Source organism: Rhinolophus sinicus, linkage group LG01 (assembly GCF_036562045.2).
Source record: "Rhinolophus sinicus isolate RSC01 linkage group LG01, ASM3656204v1, whole genome shotgun sequence".
NCBI lineage: Eukaryota > Metazoa > Chordata > Mammalia > Chiroptera > Rhinolophidae > Rhinolophus > Rhinolophus sinicus.
Window position 1 is genome coordinate 34,341,622 of NC_133751.1, and position 13,089 is coordinate 34,354,710.

Consider the following 13,089-nt stretch of genomic DNA (forward strand, 5'->3'; position numbering starts at 1 on the left):
AATTTTCATAATGAACTGCGGCAGCACTTTCCAAAGAGAGTTCCAAAAAATACCAGTCTTTGCAAATGTTCTTTTTTCAAAAATGAGTTCATGATATATAGATGAAAAATAAGTATATGAAAAGATATTCAACACCATATGCTATTAGGGAATTGCAAATTAAAACAATAAGTAGATAGCACTACATATTTGTTAGAATGGATAACACTCTATTGACAATTTCAATTGCTCACATATAAGCAGAGCAACAGGAATTCTCATTTATATTGGTGGGAATGTAAAATAGCACGTCCACTTTAGAAGACCATTTGGAAATTTCATATAAAAATAAATATATTCTTACCATAAAATCCAGCAATCATATCACTAGGCATTTACCCAACTGAATTGGAAATATAGGACTACATAAAAAAACCTACATGTTAATGTTTATAATGGCTTTTTTCATAATTACTAAAAATGAGAAGCAACCCAAGATGTCATTTGACAGGCAAATACAAAACTGAGGTTCATCTACCCAGTGGAACATTATTCACTAATAAAAAGAAATGAACTCTCAAGCTATAAATAGACATGAGTAAATCTTAAATACATGTTGCTATGTGAAAGAAGCTAATTTTTAAAACCTGCATACTGTATGATTCTCATTATATGACATTGAGAAAAATGTAAAACTAGAGATAGTGACCAAATCAGTGATTGTCAGGGGCTCAGGAGGGGAAGGAATGCACAACTGAAAAAAAATGAAGCACAGGAGATTGTTTAAGGCAGTGACACTACTCCGCAGGATACTGTAAATGAACATTAGATATTGTTTGTCAAAACGCACAGAACTTTACAGACCAAAGCATATACCTAAGATATGTACATTTTAAAAAGTCGTGTAGGAAGTCATAGATCCTAGGATGGAATGCAGAATGTGACAAAAAAATCTAAAGGTATTATAAATATGTGAAACAATGTCACCGAAGGGGGTGGGAGGAAAGGATTGGTGACATAAGTAACTTTGGAAATGGGTGGAATCTGTAAGTCTAAAGACAGAAGGACAGTGTATAAGCAATACATGTGTGTAATAGTCAGCACAGGAGTATGGGTTACCAATTCTGATACTGTTCTACATGTATACTGGAATTGAATAATTCAGTAAACAGATGGTGGATTGGAAGCCAGAACCGAGAATCCAATGTATGCAATATTAGTGTATGTACACTTCCTTCCTCTCCGTAAACATGAAACATAAATGTCTTATTTTATTTGGGGTTAGAAACTATCTGAGTAGAGAATTTCTCATCATTTATCAATGGATAGGTCTCAGCTTGTTGGTGATGATGAGGGCAAAACCAGAAATCATATTACACTGTGAAGTGGGTTGTTTGTATTCTTTATGCCCAAGAAAGAAACTATAACAAAATTGGGAGTCATGCATGATGACTCATACCAGGCAAAAACACTGAGGGTTTGAAGGGAGTGAATTAAGTTCCAGTTACAGGATGGTGGTTTTCTGTAAATTCTGGGAGAAAGAACAGTGTGCGCAAGTTAAGAGTAGTTCCCTGACATAACTCAGAACCCCATGACACAGCTAGGGGTTCCCATAAGAGACTGTAGACAACAGTGTTCTCTTTCTTTACCTACTTGTGAGAAGGATGAGCAGCAGTAAGGAGGAGAGGAGAGGAAATAATGGAAAGTAAGGACCCAGTGGTCTGTGGTGTGTGTGGCAGTAAGTAGCGTGCATATGGTGGCATTACTGGTGCTGAAATGAGGTATTGAGCTGAGGTTTGTGGAGCCGCAGCAGGAGGGTGAGGAACAGGCTAAGATGAGCGCTGAGTGGCCCAGGGCAGAATGTGGTGCTACTAGATGCTGAAGAGGAGCAACAAATGGGGACCTGGAGGAGACCAGTGGCCTGAGAGGGAACATCAAACCAGAGAAGTTACCTTCCTTGGCGTACCTAAAAATACCCTAAATGAAGAAAATTGTGAAATTGGGTAACAGGGATGTTGTCTATGCGTGTATATGGATAGTGGGGCTGGGTATCAAGCTGGTAAAATCTAGATCTAAATGTCTATGAACCATTTATAGACATGTGAGGCCTGAGAACATCTGTTTTACAATGAAAAACTGATTTCAATTAAAAATTAAATTATTCCCTAAATTAAAAGATGTCAAATGGCTAAGCATTTGGAATTTTTCTGACTTCTTTATATAGCTCTTATGTCTTTTCCTTTTATGTCAGCATGTCTGTTTAGCAGTATTATCTTCTGTTCCAATTTTTTTTCAATTATAGTTGGCATTCAATATTATTTTATATTAATTTTAGGTGTACAGCATAATGGTTAGACATTTATATAATTTATGCAGTGAACCCCCGATTAGGCTGGTACCCATCTGGCACTTTACGTAATTATTGTAATATTGACTATACCCCCTTTGCTGAACTCTACATCCCTGTGACCATCCTGCAACCACCAACCTGTACATCCCAATTCCTTCTCCTTTTTCACCTGCCCCCCCAAACCCCTCCTATCCCGCAATCATTAATTTGTTCTCTGCATCTATGAGTCTGTCTCTGTCTTGTTTATTTTGTTTGTTTGTTTTGTTCTTTAGATTCCACACACAAGTGAGATCACATGGCATTTGTCTTTCTCTGTCTGACTTATCCAACCCTGTGCAATACCAGGTCCATCGATGTTGTCAAAAATGGCAAGATTTCAGTTTTTCTTAGGGCTGAGTAATATTCCATTGTATATATGTACTGCATCCTCTCATCTAATTATCCACTGATGGGTACCTAGGTCATCTCCACATCTTGGCTATTACAAACAGTGCTGCAGTGAACATAGGGATGCATACCTCCTTTCAAATCAGTGCTTTGGATTTCTTTGGATAAATACCTAGAAGTGGATTGCTGGGTCATAAGGCAGTTCTGTTTTTAATTTTTGAGGAATCACCATACTGTTTTTCATAGTGGCTGCACCAATTTTCAAATCCACCAGTTCACAAGGGCTTTCCCTTCTCCACATACTCATCAACACTTGATGACAGCCATTTTGACAGGTATGATGTGGTAGCTCATTGTGGTTTTCATTTGCATTTCTCTGATAATTAGTGACTTTGAGTATCTTTTCATATGTCTATTGGCCATCTGTATGTCCTCTTTGGAGAAATGTCTATTCAAAGACTTTGCCCATTTTCTAATTGGATTAGTTGCTTTTCGGTGTTGAGTTGTATGAGATCTTTATAAATTTGGGATATTAATCACTTATCAGATGTATTATTGGCAAATATCTTCTCTCATTCAGCAAGTTGTCTTTTCATTTTGTTGATGTTTTCCTTTGCCATGCAAAAACTTTTTAGTTTGATGTATCCCATTTGTTTATTTTTTTCTTTTGTTTCCCTAGCAGATAAAAATATTCTTAAGAGAAATGTCAGAGAGTTTCATGCCTTTGTTTTCTTCTAGGAGTTTTGTGGTTTCGGGTCTTACATTTAAGTCTGTAATCCATTTAGAGTTTATTTTATAAGAAGGTGGTCCAGTTTCTTTTCTTGTTTTTTTGTTTGTTTGTTTGTTTTTTGCATGTATCTATCCAGTTTTCCCCAACACCATTTATTAAACAGACTGTGTTCACCCCATTGCATATTCTTGCCTCCTTAGTCATAGATTAAGTGACCATTTAGGCATGGGTTTATTTCTAGGCTCTCTATTTTGTTCCTTTGATCTATGTGTCTGTTTTTATGCTAGTCCCATGCTTTTTGATTACTTAGCCTTATAATACAGTTTGATATCAGATAGTGTGATACCTACAACTTTGTTCTTCTTTCTCAAGATTGCCATGGCAATTTGGGGTCTTTTATGGTTCCACATGAATTTTAGGATCATTTGTTCTACTTCTGTGAAAAATGCCATTGGTATTTTGATAGGGATATTATTGAATCTATAGATTGACTTGTGTAGTATGGACATTTTAACTATGTTAATTCTTCCTATCCATTTATTTTTATCCATTTATTTGTATCTTCTTCGATTTCTTTCTTCAGTGTCATAATTTTCTGAGTACGGGTTTTTTTACCTCCTTGCATAAATTTATTTTTAGGTATTTTTTGATGCAATGTAAATGGAATTGCTTTCTTAATTTCTCTTTTTGATAGTTTGTTATTGTATAAAAATGTAACCAATTTCTGAGTGTTAATTTTGTATGCTGCCACTTTACCAAATTCATTTATCAGTTCTAATAGTTTCTTGGTGGAATCTTTTGGGTTCCCTATATATAGTATCATGTCATCTGCATATAATAACAAATTTACTTCTTCCTTTCCAATTTTGATGCCTTTTATTTCTGGTTCTTGTCTAATTACTGTGGCTATGTTGAATAAAATTGGTGAAAATGGATATCATTCTCTTGTTTCTGATCTTAAAGAAAACACTTTTAGATTTTTTTCCTGTAGAATATCATTTTAGCTGTGGGTTTGTCATATATTGCTTTTATTATGTTGAGATATGTTTCCTCTGTTTCCATTTATCATAAATGGATGCTGAATTTTCTCAAACACTTGTTCTGCATCTATTGATATGATCATGATTTTTATCTTTAATTTTCTTTATGTGGTATATCATGTTAATCATTTTGGGGATATTGAACCAACCTTGTATCTCAGGAATAAATACCATTTTATCATGGTTTATGACCTTTTTAAAAGTATTGCTGAATTCAGTTGCTAATATTTTATTGAGGATTTTTGCATCTTTGTTTACCAGGGATATTGGCCAATAGTTTTCTCTTTTTTGTGATGTCTTTGTCAGGTTTTGGAAACAGGGTAATTGTGCTCTCATAGAATGAACTTGAGAGCAGAGCTTTCCTTTTACTTGAATTTTTTGGAGTAGTTTGAGAAAAATAGGTGTTAATTATTATTATTATTTTTTTGAATGTTTGGTAAAATTGACCTGTGAAGCCATCTGGTCAAGGGCTTTTGTTTTTTGAGAGTTTTCTGATTACTGATTTGATTTTGTTAGTACTAATTGGTTGATTCAGACTGTGTTTCTTCTTGAGTCAGTGTTTTGGAAGGTTGTATGTTTTTAAAAATTTATTCATTTCTTCCACTTTGTCCAATTTGTTGGCATATAATTGCTCATAATATTTTCTTATAATCCTTTGTATTTCTGTGCTGTCAGTTATTATTTCTCCTCTTTGATTTCTGGTTTTATTTATTTGGGTCCTGTCTCTTTTTTTCTTGATGAGTCTCATTAAAGGTTTATCAATTTTGTTTATATTTTTAAAGAAACAGCTCTTGGTTTCATTGATTTTTGTATTTTTTTTTAAACTTCATTTTGTTTATTTCTTTTCTGATCTTTATTATTTCCTTCCTTCTACTTACTTTGGGCTTTGTGTGGTGTTCTTTTTCTAGTTATTTTAAGAGTGAGGTAAGATTGTTTACTTGAGATTTTTCTTGTTTCTTGAGGTAAGCTTATATTGCTTTGAATTTTCCTCTTGGGACTGCTTTCACATTGTCTTATAGATTTTGGGTTGTTGTGTTTTCATTTTCATTGTCTCAAGGTATCTTTTGATTTCTTCCTTGATCTCATTGTTAACCCATTCATTGCTTAGTAGCATGCTATTCAGCTGCCATATTTTTTTTGTGTATTTCAGTTGTTCTCTTTTAATTGATTTTCAGTTTCTAACCATTGTCATCAGAAAATATACTTGTTATTATTTCAATCTTCTTAAATTTATTGAGACTTGTTTTGTGGCCTAACATGTGTTCTATCTTGGGAAATGTTCCACGTACTCTTGAAAAGAATATACATTGTGCTGTTTTGGGGTGAAATGCTCTAAAAATATCAATCAAATCCATGTGGCCTAGTGTGTCATTTAAGGACGTTGTTTCTTTTTTGGTTTTCTTTCTGGAGATATGCCCATTGGTGTCACTGGGGTGTTAAAGTCCCCCACTGTGACTGTATTACTGTTGACCTCTCTTTTTGTGTCCCGTATGTTCCAAATTTTTAAGTAAGCTTATTAACTAGTAATTATTTTACATCTAATTGTTAATTATCAAACATCATTTATGTATCTAAGGATATTTTCAAATTTTCCAGAGATTAAACTACACCTACTGTTAATACTACAACAGTAGTATTTTCTCACTGGCTTCTGACATTGTGAATACATTGCAAATGATTAAGGTTCTAAAAGTCAAGGACATATTTTTACTGTTAGTTAACTATAAGCCATTAGTGATTATATTTTTAACCAGCTATTTATATTTACATATGTTTAACCAAATAATTACATTTCCAAGAATTTGAAATTTAGTCATGGAATGTGAGCAAGGCTGAAAGGGACGAGATGTATTAAGTTCCTTGCTATACACAGATGAACTTGAGATGGGAAGAACAGAGAACCCAATTTCTTTGGAGATAATATTTTAAAATCATGACTAAGTAGTAAATAATTCTCACATATATCTTGGGGAAAACTTTTCTTGTAATCACCTGTTAAGAAAAAAAGTATTCTGAAATAGTATGTCTTTAAGTATTAGCAGTATGAATTTGCAAAGTGATAACTTACATGGATTGACTTGATAAGCACTATAAAGAAAGCCCCACCTTCTCAAATATCTCACCAATAGCTCACTGTTGCATGAAATTTACTCAGTGGGAAAATGCAATTTTATTATAGAATTAGCAAGAAAAAATTCACACACAAATCTCCTGGGTATAGATAAATTAAATATTCATATTTAACTATTGATTCATTCATATAATGTGTAAAATGGTGGATAACAGATCTTCCCTGTAGTCAATTCAGTCTAGAAGGTGAAATCCATATTTAATGCCCCAAAAATCAGTTCTAAAAGGCAAGAACACTTTTTCTAGGCTCCACTGAATTAACAACCTAGAACTAGACAAGCCATCAAACTTTCCAGTAGTAACATTCTCATGACTGGTTTTTGGTTGTTTCTCCTGCTTTTCTGTCATCAAGAGCTCTAGCAAAGATTTTAATCCAGAACACTTGGTTTAGTAGCTCTGAGGTTACATGAGATAATGCTTGATTGAAGATTACATATATAACTTATGACATAAATCATACATCTTACCTCAAATGCCACAAGAGTAACATTATTTTAGATACTATGAACAAAGTTATAGTGTGAAAAAAATACATTAAAAAGTAGCTTTGTAGCACTGAAATTAACAGTGTATAATGAAGTGAAATAATGTCTGAGATACTTTGTATTTCTGATTCACTTTAACCTTTATCACAAATGGTTTGAAGAAATTGTCATTGCCCTAATATAGAAATGAGGAAACTGAGGTCCAGGTAAGTTTTCATTCACACTCTCTGGCTACTAGAACCAAAATATAATTGTATGTGTATATAATAATGCCTATGCACATCATTTTATATGTAATATATATGTAATATAATGTGTGTAGTGATTTCATGTATATATAATATGTACATCAGATATAGATATAGATTATACATATAGATATAGATATAGACATATACCAAGATACATACATTAGGTAAGGTCCATTACATATATATATATATATATATACTAAAATATGTATAATACACTTTAATATATGATTTAATACACTTTATTCCTTTAGTTGAACAACCTCTATGCACAAAATAGATGGTTTAAGATTTTTGAGTGGAAAGGAATTTAGGTCTCAAGAGGTTTTATGAGTCAGCTACATGTTTCCTGGAAATCATTTAACTGAGTCTTTTAAGACCCCTAAAGAAAATAGAAAAATGTGTTCAAGGAAAACAGCAATTAGATTTTGGAATCAAACTACCTACTCTTTAAGTCAGCAAACCCAGAATTAGAAATTGGGGCAATTCCTTTTCTATATTTCCTACACACTCTAATTCACTCAGGGAAACAGAAGCCTAGTCTATACTTTAACATTAAGGTGAGCACAACTAACAGCTTGTAGATTTTGTGGAAGGTAAGGATTTTGAGGCCTAGTTTGAATAGGGATGAAAAAAATACCGAGACAATGCATAAGGTTAGATTGGAAACCATGAATTTGTATTAACACCAATTATGTAACTTTTCTGTGTCCTTATGGGAATAATGAATAACATAGATTGAGCCAAGACAACTTTTAAGACTGATTGAACTAAGTCAATGAAGTGCTTTTAAAGAAAGCCAAACAGTTTTTCCCTTAAAGTGTCTAGAGGGTTCATAACGATCACAAATTAACAGTACAACCTTAATGCTAATAATTCTCAATTACATTATGTTCAATTTCCTTCAGTTTCAATATACACCAGTGTAATTACCATTACAACTTTGCATGAAATTTAGTATTCTGCAGAGCCCATGGAGTCATGGGATTGAACCAGCAGCCTCCACCTTCTGTGAACTTCGCTCGTATTGTGGAGACCAAGCCAACTATGTGTAGGTTAATCAAGGTTTGTTTCATTTGTAAGAGAACCTCCTTGGCACACAATTGTTTGATTTGCCTAATAATGGCGGCATTCCTTTAAACTGTTCTCCTTTCAGAACCAGCAGTTATGTAAACAGAGTGTTGGGTTAAATCTAAAAATATGAGCCCCATAGTCAACTTTCATTTTTCTGCATGATTGTGAGAATGGTTTAGGATCCTTCACATTTCCAAGCAAAATTCTATTTACAATGTTTGTCCTTGCCAAACTCCAAAAAACAGCCCCTTGAGAGTAAACCAACAGAGCACTGCATTACCCCAATAAAAGCTGTAGGTTTCATCACATGCACCAACAAATCTGCATGGCTAGTTCTGCACTCCTTTCACAGAATTTATTTTACACCTCTTATAACCACACAGCATTTTAAACACTGACATATCAACTCCCTAATAAGATAAAGCAAAGACCAAAGTATTTATCTTATGAGAAACAAGATACACCATCATTTAGTCTTCAAACATTATTGCACTTTAACTTTCATAATTTGACAATGCTTTCATGAAAACAACCTGCAGACAACTAGTTTTAACAGACAAATTAAAGAATACTTTTAAGCAAATATGACTGCCCTAAATTGTTTATTAGGTAAGAATTTACCAACATTACTCATATTAGAGGTAACAAAGGAGCTGGAGAGTATTGCGCCTTCTCCAAGCTGCATAGCGAGAATGACCAATAGTATGGTGGAACTTGTGGCCCTTTCCAAGGCCATTGCTCTTATGACCTGCAGATATCAGCCCCTCATATCTCCCTATGCTTGGGGACTGGTTTGGCAATCCACTGGGTATCAGGATTCCATTTGATAGCTTTATGTAATGGATCAATGAGTATAACCTCAAAGAATTTGTACATGGAATCTTCACCAACCTAGTAAAAATGCAGGACTCTCAGAGCCCCACAGTGACATCCAACTCGCTCCTCGTCAACAGACTGAAGGCTTCGAGCAAACTTTAGCTGGTTAACACTGTGATGGGATAGGCTTGCCATAAGTTGCACCATTAGGAACTGGGCATTTGCTGCCACCACAGCGTACACGAATCCAGTACATGACATAAACTTGCTTGGCCTTGATCACAGACTGTGTGCTTTATTGGGCTGGGGGCCGAGGTGGGGGGTGAAGGAGGGGGCTGTGGAGCACAGAGAGCTGGTGGTATTGCCAGAAGTGTACCCTGAGAAGGAACCGCATTACATCAGACTGCTTCTTCCTCTATAGCTGCTGGATGTACCCAGGAGCCGTGGAGTACATCTTCACTTACCTGACGGTTGTGGCCAGAGGGAAAGGAAGACCCATATATATTTTTAATGAGTGCACGTATACACATCTAGTGACATCAATTTTATAATATAATCACACCTAAAATTACATTCAATAGACCTGAAATAATTTATAATGTGTAAAAGCACTCTTTTATTTGATCTAGAGTGTTTGTGTCATATATTATGTTAACAGCTTTAAATTTTCTAATTAAATCTTATTAACTACTGATCAGCACACAAAATAATAAAGGCAATTTATTTTCTATTGTGTGGGCATTCTAGTGGAAATTTGTTTACATTTTAGAATACTTGGATAGACAATAACATCTCCTTGTGAATTATGATTCTATGCTTTAAATGAGAACGTAATTATAATTATAGAAACTCTTAAAGACTAGCAGTGTAATTTCATTTTAATGAGCTTAGTTTAATGAAATACAGCTATTATCTTCTTAATGCTGGTAAGATTTTGATCATTGTTCTTCCCAATGCAAAAGCATTCACATCTAGAATGTCTACTTCTTTCAATTATTGGAGCAATGGTAAGAGAGACCACACCCAACAACTCTCGTGGAGAATGAGCAACCTTAAGTTTCATTTGACCAACTTTTCAAATTTAGCCTGTATATGGTCTCAAAATCATGCATTTACACAGTTTCAATGAGAGCCTAAACCTCTCTCCCCACCAGCATAAGGTCCTGCCCCAGGTGTCACAGTACATAAAATTTACCATCAGAAATGCATTCCTTTGATAAAAGAAAAATCATCTCTTTTACAAAAGACAGATACTCCTGAAATGTATGCTACATTGTCATCAGCATTTTGACATAAATTAACATATGACTCTGTTCTCTTGACCTGAATCAATATGAAAAGTTGCCTACAGGCCAGACAGGGAAGTGGAAATGGAAAGGAAAGAGAAGATATATATTAGGTAAGATTCTTTAGGATGCATGTGACAAATGTCAAAATAGGAGCAGCCTAAGCAAAAAGTGTAATGAATTATAAAGGCACACCACCAGTAGAAAAGTATACCTAAGCCTTGGCAAGAACTCAAACAAGGAATTGAATGACAAGACCATTTTGCCAACTTCCACCTCTGCTATTTTCTAGTCACTTGCTTTATTATTCTCTCTTTGAAGACCTGTCATATGGTTCACATGGCAGAAGAGTTGCCAGCACAGAGCACCTAGTTTAACACCTTACAAACAGTTTATACAGCTTCAGCCTCCAGAGAAACTGCACTAGTCTGCATGTAACGTAAGACCCAATTCTGTTAGAGGACAGTAATGGTCTTCTCTTCAATGTGGAGTACAACTTTGATCAGCTAGTTGTACATATACTTAGGTGCAGTGCAAAGTCATGTATTCTTCTAGTAGTGAGGATTACAGAATCCCAGAAAATTAAAGCTAGAAGGGTAACGTAAGATTCTCTAACTAAGTCTCAGCATTAAAAAGAAATGAGTTATCAACCCATGATAAGATATGGTGGAATTTCAATGCTTCTTACTAAGTGAAACAAGCCAATCTGAAAAGGCAAACAATTATATGATTCCAACTATATGACATTCTGGAAAAGGCAAATCTATGGAAACAGTAAAAAGATTAGTGATTGCCAGAGGTTTGCACAGGGGAAGGCTGACGAGGTACAGCCCAGAGAATTTTTAAGGGCAATGAAAATACTCTGTGTACTGCTATAATGATAGATACATGTCGTTATACATTTGTGCAAAACTATAGAGTGTACAAGAGTGAATCATAATATAAACTATACACTATTATGATGTGTATATGTAATTATGATGTGTCAATGTTGGTTCATGAATTGTAGCAAATGTAGAACTCTTGTGGGGGAATGTTGATAATATGGAAAGCTACGCATGTGTGGTTTCTGAGGGTATATGGGAATTATGTACCTTCCACTCAAATTTCTGTAAACCTAAAACTGCTCTAAAAAATAAAATATTGAAATATGACAAATAAATAAATAAACAATAAAGTCTATTTTAAAAAGGAAAACAAATTATATTCCCACCAAGAATAATCAGATTGTATATTTGTTTATGTACTTGATAGCACTAACTGCAATCACTATTTCTGTTTTTTACCAAGTAAATGGCAATTTATTTATTCAATTTGTTTTTATTCAACTACAAGCTAGATGGAAAATTCCTTATTACTGGGTCTGGGGTTCCTAAGATCCACCTCAGTTAGGTTCAATGACTTTCCACAAAGAACTCTGGAAAGCTGTTCTACGCATGATTATGGTTTATCACAGCAAAAGCACACAGGTTAAAATCAGCAAAGGTAAAAGGGCAAAGACCAGGAGAGAGCAGGCACACGTTTCCAGTTGTCCTCTCCTATTGGAATTGTAGGGACAGCACTTCATTCTCTTACCAACGATGTGTAACAACACCCACAAAGTATTACCAGACAGGGAAGTTCATCTGAGCCTTGAACTCCACCATTTTTATTAGAGAGTGGCCATGTAGGCATGGAGTATTCACCTTTCTGACTTCATTCTGTCTCCAGCTCCTCCAGAGACCAAACTGACATAGCTTGGCCTCAGGCCCCCTTCATAAATCACATTGTTATCATAAACTATCTGAAGTGGCCCAAGAAACCCCAAATTACCAATATGCTCCTTTCAAGCAGCATATTACAAAGGTTTAGAGATTATCTCCCAGAAGCTGACCAGGGCTTGCCCTTTCTTTGGAATATGCATGTTTCAAATATCCCAGATTTACTTAGTCAACTTTTTATTACACAAGCCAGCCCTTTTGGTCTTTGGCCAGAACAGATGATCAACTCTTAGGTAGTTCAATCTTAATATTGAAACATTTATCTAAAATCTATTGATATCACTCATAACCTAGTATTTTTGTCCAAATTGTCAGCATGAACCAGCAAACTAACACTAAACATAGACAAACACAAAAATAGTTAAGTGACCTCAAGTAGTAAAGGTTATAGATGAGAGGGAATGGAACCTCAAATTTCTAGTCAGAAACCTATGCTCTTTTGCCTGACTAAAAGCTGCCTATATTAATGAGATTTGGACATGTTTATCCTTAAAAAATGGCCCTTCCACTGTCAAGATTCCATAGCTTTGATCTCCCAACACAGAAATGTGCCAGATACACTGCCAAGGCAGCTGTGGGCACTGGTGGCTGTGCAATGGGAAGCTTGTGAAAAGTCAGGCCCAACAGTGCCCTTGCTTTGCCCTGAGTTACCCTGAGGTTACCCTAAACCCTGAGGAAATACCAGCACCCAGATCTATTCAGGTACTCTATAGCAGGCGAATCAGGTGAATGTCTCTCTCCACAGGGGTCCCTAGGCTGGGCAGATTCAAACTCTCCTCCATGCAAGGGGATCCTACCAAG

At 35.1% G+C, this 13,089-nt stretch overlaps 1 pseudogene; it reads right to left on the reverse strand.

Moving 5' to 3' along the window:
- Positions 1–9,061: 9,061 nt before the first annotated feature.
- Positions 9,062–9,696, reverse strand: LOC141571028 (large ribosomal subunit protein eL15-like; annotated as a pseudogene).
- Between the last annotated feature and the right edge of the window lie 3,393 nt (positions 9,697–13,089).